Source organism: Rhynchophorus ferrugineus, unplaced genomic scaffold, assembly GCF_030347505.1.
Source record: "Rhynchophorus ferrugineus isolate W39M unplaced genomic scaffold, kcgeb_rfMv2 rfM8, whole genome shotgun sequence".
Lineage (NCBI taxonomy): Eukaryota > Metazoa > Arthropoda > Insecta > Coleoptera > Curculionidae > Rhynchophorus > Rhynchophorus ferrugineus.
The window spans coordinates 10,901,504-10,916,035 of NW_027472587.1; the positions used below are offsets into that span (position 1 = coordinate 10,901,504).

Sequence of the window (14,532 nt, forward strand, 5' to 3'; positions counted from 1 at the left end):
ATTATTTAATTAATATATTGTTAGTAGTCTTTTCCGTCCAGCTTAAATCTAGATATATAACTAGGAGGACCCATCTGCCCTAACTCAGTGTCTCTGGTGAAATAACGTTTATACATGTCACTACTGAATTTTTTCTGTTCCTGTTCTGGTGGTATCCAAAAGTTGCAATATTTCAATATTAGTATGAGAATGGAGTCTTTCCTCATGCCCCCTTGCAATTCTCTCGATTTCTTGACTGACTGTGGGTATCTGAAGGTCTCGATGTAGGTAATCAGTCCTATAGTATTTGGGTGCACCCACAATACCTCTCAGGACTTTGTTCTGAACAATTTGTATTTTATTAATGTTACTTTTTGCAGAACATCCCCATAATTGAACTCCGTATGTCCATATAGGTTTCAATATTTGCTTATATAATAGCAATTTATTATGTACTGATAATTGTGATTTTCTTCCAATTAGCCAGTACATTTTCCTATATTTCAATTCCAGTTCTTTTCTTTTCTTCTTTATATGTTCCTTCCAGTGAAGTTTTGCATCGAAATTCATTCCGAGATATTTAGCGTTGTTGCTATATGGAATGATAGTGTTATTTAATGTTATTGGTGCTTGTACGGTCTGTTTATAGGTGAACTGCACATGTACAGATTTACTTTTATTAACTCTTATTTTCCAAGCTTGTGTCCAATTATTTATATTGTCACTTGCCTGTTGTAATTTTCGTGAGGCTTCTTCACTATTATCCCCGACAGCTATAATCGCAGTATCATCAGCAAATGTAGCCATCGTAATATTGGCCGGCAACGTTTGATTATACGGCGTTGCAGTAGTTATTGGATTGAGAATTGATCAAAAATGTTGATTGTAATCGGAGTCGCAATTTTTCAATGATTACAAGCGATGTGAAAGAATCAAATGATGGCAAGATGATGGGCAACTGCAAAATCGTCATTTCCGCACCGAATAATAACCGGTGATTAAAAATTGATTTATTTTGGAGGATCCCGCATGATTTGGTCGCAAGATCATGCTGTATGTCTAGTGGGACCAGATTGATGCCGTATATTATGAATTGGGGATGTCGATCATTTTAAACCGTTTTACAAAATTATAAAAAGGCAGTATCACTCTTAGCACAATAACTCACAAATTTGTGAGTAAAATGTCATGAAATTTTGGCAGCGTTCTTTTTAAGGTTAGTATTAACTGAAAAAAGTGGTGAATGTAATAAAAGCTAGATGCCATTTATTATTAATTATTAAAACATAATTAAGTAATATTAAAAATGGAAACAGTTGTTGGCTAAGTGATATAATATTTATGTTACTTATAATTAACCCACTCAGACTCTCAAATTATTTTAAAGTATTTAATATTATGACATAAAAGTGAACAAGTATTTACAAAAAAATCTAGATTATTGTTTAAGCTCTTTAAGCTTCTCTTTGTGACCGCACCTAAATGAACCGCGAAAGAATGCATGGAGAAATTTAATACCGGGGCATTATACGGGATTAAGGCCTATAATTATACTTGTTAATAGTGAAAAAAAAGTATGTCAGCCTTGTTTGTTTTTCGTTCAATCCACTTGCACAAGAAGACGCTTCATATTCTGGGCGAAACCGCCGATAAGCGACCCTCTATCCCATATTTGGCGATATCGGGCTTTTTTCTGCCGTTTTTCTCCTGCAAAAATCATCAATCGACGCGATTATTTGGTGCCTGAAGCTTGCGAATAAATATTAAAACTACTGACGTCAAAATTATTGGTATATTTGATGCCTACTAAAAATGGTACGTGTGGTTTGATCAGAGTAGCCCACGTCAATTTAATAATTAATTCTTACTAGTGGCACAAGCTGCAAACAATCGAACAGGAAGTAAACTACATTAAATAATTTGTATATTACATAAAACAAAACTATATCAAGAAGTCAACCTCTGACTTCTTGTCTGATCTTTTTTTCTTAATATTCTGTTTTGTTAATGAATTTGCCCTTTATAGTGAAATACTAATTCATGGCTTTTCCAATTCTAGCATTCATTTCCATCTTCAACACTCTCAATTTGGATAATTATTACTTCTGGCTGTCCCACCATCATGACTTTCATTTTGCTTTTATCAATTATCGTTTCATATTCTCTTAGATCATATCCCATCTGTTCAAGATTTTCGGTAGATGTTATGGCCTATCAGTTATTACCATTACATCACCTGCAAGATCTCCTACCAATATTTCTATTTTTTTTACATATTTTTATACCAGATAATTCATATATAATTATAGGTTTTTTCTCTTCTACATATTTTTAAAACTTTGTAATAATATTTTTGGTTTTCTTTACTGTTCGTATCCATGTTTTCTATTTTGCCCCTTCTATTCATTTGTTTTGCTCTTGCTCTTCTTTCTTTATACATTTCGTAGTTTTTTTTGTTTTATTTCTATTATTATTTTTGCGGACCACTATGTTGTATGTTTTTGTTCAGATTTTTTGTTGCTGTTTCTGTCTTTGTACTGATATATATGTTGACCTATTTAACAAATGACGTTCAAGTCCGTGTCAGTATCAATTGCTACCCAATATTTCCAATGCACACCGTTTACTTTTCCAGTAAAGCAACTCAAGGTACTACAGCAGCTACTACAACATTTTGCAAATCAAGTTTAGTGACCTGGTTATCAATTGTTTTGGACGCTTTAATACGACTACTATTTGATGCCACTAGACTATTTCTTATGCGAATATATTCTATATAACTATTCGCGAAACAGAAGCAAAAAATGGGCCCAGTGCCAAACCAGCTGAGGCGGCCATTTAACAAAAATCCGTATAGCACTAACATATTTTTAATTAACGAGAACTGGCAAAAACGGAAGCGCTCTCGATCATGAAACAAGCAAAGTCATTGGCAGCGCTTTATGGGAACTAGGTCGGGTGAATAAAACGAAAAATTTTGTGAATGTAGTTTAATTTTTCTTAAAATTAAACCGATTTCTTTCGCTTGTATTACACCGGCAAAATATTACTATAAAATGCTAGCATGGATCAGAATTGATGTTCATTTGTATCTTGAATATGTAGGAAGGGAAGGTTCGTCTGGTCGGTCGGAATGTGTGGCTGTCGATGCGATTGTTTGTCGGAACGCTCACTACTATTTTACGGAAGGAATTCGAGAACACGAGAACTGAAAACACTGGTTGAATAAAAAGTTGTTTATAGCGATATTGAATGATATTGGTCTATAGGAGAATCGACAGGATATTAGGTGAGGTAGAGGAAGTACGGTAGCGCTGTGGAAGTGGTACTGTTACAAGGGGATAGAGAAAAGGAAAGAGAGCTAGACGTCGTCCTAGTGGCCTTTTGTAGCTGGGAACCGCATGGTACCAATCCACCAGCGTTGCCAACCTTACACTTTGATGTAGGTGAATGCGTGGTGGCCTAAAGGGCTGTAGCGGTCGCTACCTCACTCCCCTCCTAGTGGAGCTGCCGTGGAACGTACCTCCATGTGGTGCAGGTCCGGAGTGCACGCGCAATCACGTAATGAATCGCCTAGGGACTGCTTATGAGATGGGGATCCCAACCTGAGTGAGGAGTTTTACGGGATCAGATGCCATCGAAGTTGTAGCAGGACGTCGTTCGTCTTGGGACGTTCCGCTTTGTTTGAGGGTACCTATAAGTGTGGTACCTTACGTGTCAATTTTTGTGATTCTAGGGCGTTCATAAGTTGATGTTATGCATGATGGGCTTCTGTGGTTTTCGTCCATCGCGTTAGCCTCGTGGGATAACGTCGACCATGTGATGTTGATGGGTTCCGTTCCTCGTGCCATGCACGTGTGGAGCACCTGTTGAGCTGGTTTGTCTGTTAGGCAGTTTGATCACGTCGGGGTCACCAATTGTAGGAATGTTCGTCTGGTCGGTCGGTCGGAATGATTGGCTGTCGATGCGATGCGATTTGTCCGAACACTCACTACTATTTTGTGGAAGGAGTTCACACGAGAACTGAAAACACTGATTGAATAAAAAGTTGTTTATTACGATATTGAATGATACATGTGATCGACGGGAGAAGACTTTGATGTAGGTGAATGCGTGGTGGCCTAAAGGGTTGTAGCGGTCGCTACAAATATTTGACGATTAAGGATCTTTCTTTGAATTGTCTGGGAAATAATGATCGAAATTGTCTAAAAATTAAACAACTAATTGCAGTTGCTAAATTAGATAATACTATTTAACTTAATGGAGCAGAAGAGTTACTAGTAAAATATTACAGTTTTATTAAAAATATACATATCATATAGATACCAACAGATAATATTAAAACAGGTTTAGCCTAATATTGTAAACATAGTTTAAGGAGAATGTTATATTTGTTGTACAAATTTGATTGCGCCTTTTTTGAGGTGGGTGTCGCTAATGCTACTGCTTGTGTTTGTTAGATTTAACAACCTTTCACTTCTTGTCCGTGTTTATTATAAACATATGTGTTTTAAATATTTGAAGAACTGGTTATTAATTGTTTTCTATTAATTAAGTTCTATTTTTTTGACGCATATATCGATATATCGATATTTTTATTAGTCGATATTTTTCGACATTTTTTCAAAAGAATTAAATATATTTCTTAAATATTATAAAAACATTTAATTATTTTTGTTGTTTAGTGTATTTTGGTACTTAATTGTAAGAGTTTATTAAAAATATTAATATTTTTTCTCCGATATATCGATATTTTTCTCGGGGGCCGACACTTCTAGTCATAGTTATTTTAACGCCATAATATGAATGTCCGTGTAATCTTCCTGTAAAATATTTCTCCAAAATCAGATTTCATCGAACAGGTCAATCGTATCGCAGTTGCGTTAAGCCGAATTCTGTGGTCGTCTGGTTCGAGGGGCCCCCCTTCTCGTCCCACGGCCGCCGCTGCCCACCAGTGGCGCACGTCAGTCCCATATGTGGTCACATCGGCCGGCCGCCCAAGAACGGTCGACGGCGATGGTCTTCGAAGTCACCATCCCAAGCGGGCCTTCAGTCACACTCAGTCACTTCAGTTATCCGTCGGTTGTCGGGCAGCAAACGTGAATCGAGCGGATGTGCGCGCCATTCAGATCTCGGCTACGACCGTGTGCCATACATTGACTGTTTGTACTCTTCGTTTTCTTCACCATCATCTACTCACAGCCGTTATTGTTGTTTATTGCACGTTGTCGTCGTCGTCTATTGTAAGTGTGGTCGATTCTAACGGTTCTTGCGATTGTCAGTGAGCGGCAATGGAGTAATTGTCGCGACCAACCGTTTGCCTTACGGGGTGGATTGCCTCTTATTTATTTATTTTTTGTTTTAATCCGTCAGCACGTCCGATACATGACCTGAATCCCGTAACCATTTTATTAATGGTTCGCTTGTTCAACAACAAGAAGTTGAGGTTATAATTTTTTTTAGTTAAACAGTTTCTCATAAACAGAGCTCAATCAACTAATTGAAATAGCCAGTGTTAAATGTATTTTTTTATTGTTATCCAAGAGATATCGACTCAAAGTTCATTAGATTATTCTTAAATATTTTAAATTAAGTTACTGGAAGGAAATTACTTTATTTGACTTATTACTCACTTTTAGCTTATACTTTTATTTTATTAGTTATTAAATTTGTTATTATTTTTTATGTTCTCACTATATATCCAATTAGAAGTGTTAGTTAAATTTGTGAGTATTTGTTTGGTTTATTATTCGCTTTTGGTTCGTTAGCAGTCATTTTCATTAAGTAATTCAATTATTTAATTATAAAAGTCGTCAATATTTTATATACTAAGTTGAAGTTATAATTTTTTTGATTAAAAATTTAGCAATAAATCGATGCCAACCAAATAACACATTGTGTAAACTGTGACATTACACAAAAAGCAAAACGGCAGCATTAGAACCATTTTTTGGTTACTATCCAAGGAAAATCGATTTAGAGAATAGTTCGACAGACTTTTGCGAAATAACAAAGCCATATTAACTGTTTTTTAAACTTATTACTGTTCATTTATTTTATTTTTATTATTTCTAGATTATTATAATTATTTCTATCTTAATTAGGTATGCTTATGTATGTTTTTATTCTTAAACATTCTAAAATAATTTACTACAAGCTAATAAGATATATCATTTATTTTATTAGTTACTAAATTCTGTAATATTGTTATATTTTATGAATATTTCTCAGTACATATCCAATTAGTAATGTGGTTAACTTTATGAGTGTTTATTTTATTTATTACGCATTTTTGATTCGTTATCAGTATTAAAAAGTTACAAATAAATGGACGCCAACCAAATAACACATTGTGTAAACTGTGGCATTACACAAAAAGCAAAACGGCAGCATTAGAACCATTTTTTGATTATTATCCAAGGAAAATCGATTTAGAGAATAGTTCGACAGACTTTTGCGAAATATCAAAGCCATATTAACTGTTTTTTAAACTTATTAGTGTTCATTTATTTTATTTTTATTATTTCTAGATTATTATAATTATTTCTATCTTAATTAGGTATGCTTATGTATGTTTTTATTCTTAAACATTCTAAAATAATTTACTACAAGCTAATAAGATATATCATTTATTTTATTAGTTACTAAATTCTGTAATATTGTTATATTTTATGAATATTTCTCAGTACATATCCAATTAGTAATGTGGTTAACTTTATGAGTGTTTATTTTATTTGTTACGCATTTTTGATTCGTTATCAGTATTAAAAAGTTACAAATAAATGGATGCCAACCAAATAACACACTGTGTAAACTGTGACATTACACAAAAAGCAAAACGGCAGCATTAGAACCATTTTTTGATTATTATCCAAGGAAAACCGATTTAGAGAATAGTTCGACAGACTTTTGTGAAATAACAAAGCCATATTAACTGTTTTTTAAACTTATTACTGTTCATTTATTTTATTTTTATTATTTCTAGATTATTATAATTATTTCTATCTTAATTAGGTATGCTTATGTATGTTTTTATTCTTAAACATTCTAAAATAATTTACTACAAGCTAATAAGATATGTCATTTATTTTATTAGATACTAAATTCTGTAATATTGTTATGTTTTATGAATATTTCTCAGTACATAACCAACTAGTAATGTGGTTAACTTTATGAGTGTTTGTTTTATTTATTACGCATTTTTGATTCGTTATCAGTATTAAAAAGTTACAAATAAATGGACGTCAATCAAATAAAATATTATTTATACAGTGGCTTTACGCAAAAATCTAACTAATTGAAATATCCAGTATTTTTTAATTATTATTCAAGAAAGAACGATTCAAAGAATAGTTCAACGAACTTTTCTGAAATAATAAAACCATATTAATTGTTTTCTAAACTTGTTACTGTTCATTTATTTTATTTTTATTCTTTCTGGGTTAATATAGTTATTTTTATCTTAAATAGATCTGCTTATATATATTTTTATTCTTAAACATATTAAAATATTATTTATTTTATATTTTTATGTTCGATTAATATTTTATGTAGTGAGAAGTGTAGAATTTATTAATGGTTCGCTTATTCAACAACAAGAAGTTGAGTTTATAGGTTTTTTTCGTTAAAGAATTTCTATTAAACAGGCCCCAATCAACTAATTGAAATAATCATCATTAAAACTCTTTTTTAATTGTTATCCAAGAAATATCGACTCATAGAATTTTTCAATAGGTTATACTTAAATATTTTTAAATAAGTCGCTAGAAGTAAATATATACGTGTTTTTCTGACATTTTCGGTCATATCACCTACTTTGAGTTTATACTTTTATTTTATTAGTTATTAATTTCTTTTTTATTTTTTGTTTAATTAGTATTACTCACGACATTTCAGATTACTATTGTTAGTTAACTTTGTACTTATATATTTTGTTTATTATACGTTTCGTTTATTATTCAAAGTTTATTAGTTAATTTTGATGATTTCTTAGTGAATAATATACTTGTTATTTATTTTTTAAAGTGTTCTCTCTGGCTACTGGTCTTTCTCATCTCTTGTTACAATATTGTAATTTCATATTGGAAAAATGTTGCGTCTTTTCAAACATTCAGCGGTAAAAAAATGGTACTACTATTCAGCAGCATTTTTAGATTGTAAAATCATGGTTATAAATATGTTTCCAATTCCAGATAATTTAGTTATGATTTTTTCTTATTTCCTATAGTTTTTTAAATGAATTAAACCAGAAAAAAATGTATCTTTAAGCTACTGGAGTTTTGTATATTTAATATTGGTGTGTTCAGCAAAAAATGCTGTAAATTTCGCTATAACATACATTCACCACAAAAAATATTTTACAATCTTACTAATAATTATATGACCGATACTTGATAGTGATTTAAATAAAAACATCGTTCTTTTAACGATGATAATTGAAATGTTGAGGTTTTAAAATCGGACAAAAACAAGACATTTTAGGCGACCTTGATTGTTGCTTGGTGCCATTGCATTTACATCCGACAATATTTACAATTCATGGCATGATGTTTTTTTACACAAAATTCAACTATCAAATTGAGATTAATGTTTTGTTTCTCTAACAACCAGCTTTTACTTTTCTCTAGTAACGTTTTAGTTATTATAAATTAATTTATTATTAGAATATTTTTTGTTTTTCTAAATATTCTCTGTAAAAATTAATGGGCTTTTCCGTCTATTGGAACCAAACTCTTGGTGTCCCTTGAACATCAAAAAACATCAAGAAAATTATGTTCAAGAATGTCAAGCCTCCAATGAGAACGTCCGATGGCGCTTGACAATATTTAATGCTGCCAAGGTCATAAATATGAATTATACGAATGTTCGAAATAGTTTTTGGATAGATATATGATGTTTTAATCACTATAAAACCATGGTATTGCTACAATGCATAATTATATTGACCTAGAACTGTAAATAAAATTTTCTGTATTATTGTTCCCACGAAATGACATCAGAATAGTCTGTCTTATCCTTGGTTAGACTTAATTTAGTGGTACATGACCGAGAACACTGATATGCAAACAATAGTTACCGTTTTTACTAAGATTCCATCTATACAGCAATTACGAATGTGGGATGAACTGAATCTGTTATTCTCTGGGTCATTTCCTGAATCATATGCTTCGTAAATATTTAAAATTATATAGATAACCCTATTTTTTAAATTAAGCTTCATGATGAGGTTAAATTTGGTATTTATTTAAAAAAATATATAATAAATAATAATTTTTATGGTGATAGAGTTTATTTCGATCACTTTCTACCATCTTTCAATAATCAATCCAATTGGCTAATTACTACGTACACTAAATGTATAACACTGCCGGTTTGGTGGCGCAGTGGTAAAGGCGATTGGACGGTCCTCCTACTGTTGCGATAGCAGCGGGTTCGAATCCTGCTAGGACATGGTCGTAAATTTATGTTTATGATTGTTTAACATTTGTGATTGTCCTTAAGCAAGATTGCAAAATCCGACAATGAAATTGATCCCAGTCACGCCAGTAACCAGGCTGGGTAAGACCGGATGTCTTCAGGGATGATTTCTAAAGTTCAGATAAACCCATAGTTGGTAAAATGAGACTTTAAAATACTTTTGTTTTAATGTATAACACCAAAGACTCAACCAACACTTGTTTACGATTTACGAAAACCCCAATCATATCAAAACCCACCATTGTGAAGCTGCTGCATATACTTTAAGACGAAACTATGAAAGAACGCCATTATGGCGGATCGTAACAAGAAATCTTCAAATCCTGGAATTTTTTCCATATTATTTTTGACATAACAAAATATATAGAAAGTTGAAAGTATTAAGACAGCAATACAACAAAACAAATTTTGTATTAAACTTTTGTAATTTGTATTTTTTTTATTTTAAAGAACTGTTTTAGTATATTAACAAAAGGGAATATTTATTATTAATTATTATACAATCTTTTACGCGCCAATATTGTAAAAATAACAAGTTTTTTGACGTATCAGTCATCGGATTGTTTAATCTTCTAATAATTTGCATATATAGTGTTATAAGAGACGAAAATTATATATGCGCATTAATAAATTTTGATTTCCTATATGAAAAATCACACATACCAAGGAGTTTTATGTATTATAACGGCTAATTAGCAATAATTTAAACCTAACCTTGTGAAAAAGGTTTCCTATAAATCGAACCATATAGCCATACAAGGATAAACTGATCTCTATGTGATGACGTTGTATCTTTACTGTATTTCTCTCTTTGTTGTAATTAACATTAACTAAAATATATCAGTCAAATGATACGTAAATACATCAGTACGGAAGTGATATCCGTAAAAAACTAATATGATCATTTTTGTGGCGATTTTTTAAATAAGTAATTGGTATCATCAATCCTGTACGTTTAAATGCAATAAAAATTATAATATCATATGCATTCTTCGAGGTCTGAGATAAATTGCATAAAATAAAAAAGATATTTTTTTCTTTAAAACAGTAATCATGAAAATAACTTAGTCATAATCACTAGTCAATGTAATATATTAGTTAACTAAGTGAATTTTGGGAATCATTAAATTTACTTTTTCTTGTTTACAAGTATTAAAAAAGATGATTAGTTATGAGTTATTACGCTCAAATTTTAATCAGACCTTGGATTAACATCTAGTTAAAGTAACTTAAAATATCCAGTCTTGTTTTTCATATCTTGTTGCAAAATTTCTTCGTTTCATTTTTACTCTAGTCTTTGCTGATTTACTAAACCTGTCACATAATTTTGATGAATGTTTTGGTTTATTGCCCTGTTGAAAAACAAAACTTCAATTATGATTACTCCAAGAATCGCTTTTTATTGAAATAGCATTATTTATACAGTTTTCCCTGTTTTTTGATAGTTTTCCAAGTTTAATGATATGGCCAGGATTATTATTATCAATGAATATATCTAATGCTACATCATGTCTGCACAGCTTCTGAAGGCCTTTTGCCTTTTCGAAGCACAAAATCACGTCTATTTGATCAATAAATTTGAAATTTTAACTCATAGGCTTATTGGATATTTTTCCAATTTTTATTTGTTTGAACCATATCCAGTCTATGTTTCTCTTATGAGTACTAGTTAGTCAATAGCAACATATTTATATTATGAGCTTATAACAGATATTTCTGGTCTTTATCTGTTGTAAATATAAACTTAAATATATTTGTCATATAGTAGGTTTTTAAAATATTTTGAGATATTTGAAGTATTTTGTCATTCGATAAATTATTTCTCCTCTCCTACTTCTCTCTTTCTGTATATATATATATATATTTGTATATGTATTTCTTTACGGCCAGGTGACTCATTTATTTGTAATAGTTTCATTAAAATAACATATAAACTATTTTAATTACTAACAATAAAAACGAAAAGTAATTAAAATTAGTTATTAGTAATCATTAAGTCACATTCTATTTTAAATTTTACGCTCTTTGCCATCATAAAAAATTGAGTGTATTTACGAATTGTTTTCATAATCCCAATACAAACTTTTTCCAAATAATACTGTTAAAATTGTTTATTACGCTTAAAAATAACGCCATATATATACATGTTATTAAGCTACCTACGAAAACAACGATATTTCCAAACCGTAGTCAATTAGCAATAGAAAATAGCTCTGACCTTGTCGGATATTTTGTTCGATATAAATGACCATATAGGGACGTGTAGATTTATTCTAACGTGCTACGTAGTTTTCCGACGTTGTCCTTTTTCGTCGTTGGATTTAAATGCAAATTCACTGGCCCCGAGGAAGAGCCAATGAAAATAAAACGAGATCGCTATAATTCAAAACATCCGTGGGATCGTTCGATACGAATTTTCACATAAATGTTTTCATAATTTATACTGTGCCTGTGTTTTACAATGTATACTAGGAACATTAACAATTCATTATTTATTCTCAAAATATTTTCATTTTATAATATAATAATTCTACATGATGCAGCAACAATAGATATATAAATCATGTGATTGAATCTTCGCGATTTTTATATTCCGCAACTACCCTAGTAACCTGATCTACCTCCGTCGAATTTTTGAAGAGATTAAATGCTGTTATCAACTGTTTGAAGACTAGAAACATTCTTGGCATAAAAATACATTCTATGTAAGAAAGTTAATTCTTTATAACAGTAGTAGATTATATAGAAACTACAAGTTAATTTTATTATAAATTTAGAGCTTATCTAAGAGCACCAGGTGTGTAGATAATTCCTTTCGTTTTTTTTTTCGCTAAATAGAACACGTTATTTACAATGTATTGTTAAACTGTATATAGTGAATTAGTTAAAAGTATATGCAATCTGCCCATCTCTCATGCAATTTATGAATGGCATTCCAAAAGAATAGTTCCTCCTTTGAAGCTCCTTCCTCCATCGATGCAACAGGGTGATAGTAGGATGGAGCTAAGTCTTGATAGTAATGCGGTTGTGATGAAACTTCAAGTGAGTTGACAACTGACTACACAATGACTTTATGATTTCTTTGTGGACTTTTTCGATCAATTCGCAGTTTATATTGATAATTTTTTGTTGGTAGCAATGAGTGTTAACTGTTTAACATGCCTAGGATTCAAGAGTTAATAATGTTCTACACCAACCTGGTTCGACCAGATAAAAAACTCGACATTTTCAAAAATTATTAATATATAACTCTGTCATTTGGATTGGACGCGAATTTTGCAGTTATGAAGTGAGTGAGGTTAATAAATATCGTTTTTGAAGCAAAGCAATGCCATTAAAATGAAATGGCATACGTATAAAATCATAATATATTGTATGCTGGTAAATATGTTACGAAAACCGGAAAGTAATTGCCAACACACCTGGTATTTCAATTCAATACAGCAACAAACGACCCACCTTTCATGTCTCTTCATCTTGTATTTAGCCGATATAATAACAACCGGTATTTTTAACCAGTAATGTGAAGACTCACCTGGATTTATTAGAAGTATTTCATCTACATAACGTAATGAATCAGCATCAGTTTATAATAATGAATAAGTAATATTGGAAATATTAACATTGATAAGTATCAGAGCTGTGAATTTGAAATATGTGTTTACAATATTATGAGAATACTAATTCATCTATTTGGGGCCACTTATCAGGCCTCAAATTTGCACAGTAGAGAAATAATGTTCTATTAAAGCTAAGGCAGTTACAATACTATCGGCATTAGTGGCGTTTTATGTTAAATTTTACTTACAATTAAGTTTTGCACAGTCTTTATATAAAGTAACTGATAATTTTGTAATTTAAGTTACATAAAAAGGGCATAGCATATTTGTTGATATTTAAAATATTAATATTTAATGAATTAAAACATTACATTATAATTAATAAGTTTATAAGTATATAAGCTAGCTTTCGTTTGTTTTGATGTGTTAAGCGTCAGCCATCGTAATATATCGCGTGTTTCGACCTCACACGTGTCACTTAATAGCATTTCAGATATTTCTTTTGTTTTGTAACCATTATATTAGGTATTATTTTATACACTTCCCATATTCAATTGAAAAAGTAATATTTTCTTTCAGAGCACGTAAAATACTATATTTTAGAGTTTTCAAATTAGGGTTTAAAATATTTCTGCATTTTTCTTAGAATGTTATCAATAATGCAAAAATGTGTTACAAGCTGTTTAATATATTTTATTGTTATTTTTGTATTTCCTACTCCGTAAAAAGATTTTAAACAATTATTAAACAATGTTCTATGATGACGAAAAAAGCAGATCTTCCCCCATTTCTTTGAACAAGTAATATTCAACAGGTCAAGTTACTAAGGCCCTTCGTTTTTTCGGTGAATCTAAACCATTTTTCATAAGTTTTTAATATACTATTGTATCAAAGTTAATGTTAATTTACTGTAAACGTTTTTTTTAATTAAAACTTAACTTCAATACAACATACCTGCAAAATAACCAAATATTTCATTATAATACAAACACACTAAATAGGCTTATTTAAACAAAAATGGTGTGTGATTGTTCAGCAAACAAGAAAACATTTACAGTATCATCGTCGTTTCCTTGAGCGTTAATCCACCATTAGTTCGACGTATTCAAATTTACCGAACAAATAACCATAACAAATGGGACACCAACAAAGATACAGGTTACAAATCCTGAGCGGAAGCGACAGATTTGCGTCTTCGATTTTCAAACGCCCAGATAAACTAGATAGGAACTGAATAATTCGAAGGTTGTTTTAATTATCTGATACCATTTAAAGGTATTACGATAATAAAAACTTTGGTTCGACATCAATTTCAAAGCTGAGGTACAATAGGGAATCGATTAAATCGCTTATTTCTAATTCCGGTTTGTTATAAAGAACATTTATCTCAATATTAGGTCGTTCTTTTCACCAATAGAACTTTTATTAAATTACCATTACTCCAGTCAGGTCTAAAATTATCTTGGCAGCTTTTCCCAATCATTATTTGCTCAAAAAATTAAGGTCAGTATAGAGA

At 31.0% G+C, this 14,532-nt stretch overlaps 1 protein-coding gene across 43 annotated transcripts in view; it reads left to right on the plus strand.

Moving 5' to 3' along the window:
• shot (dystonin-like protein short stop) overlaps positions 1 to 14,532 on the plus strand; it is a 342,592-nt gene that overhangs the window by 137,204 nt on the left and 190,856 nt on the right. For 41 of the 43 annotated variants that reach the window (XM_076411401.1, XM_076411417.1, XM_076411418.1 and 38 more), the window contains exon 1: positions 4,952 to 5,222. The exons of the other annotated variants lie outside the window; for them this stretch is intronic. The gene's annotated coding sequence lies outside the window, so the exon portion shown is untranslated. Of the gene's footprint in view, positions 1 to 4,951; positions 5,223 to 14,532 lie in introns of those variants that run through there. 43 annotated transcript variants of the gene reach the window in all.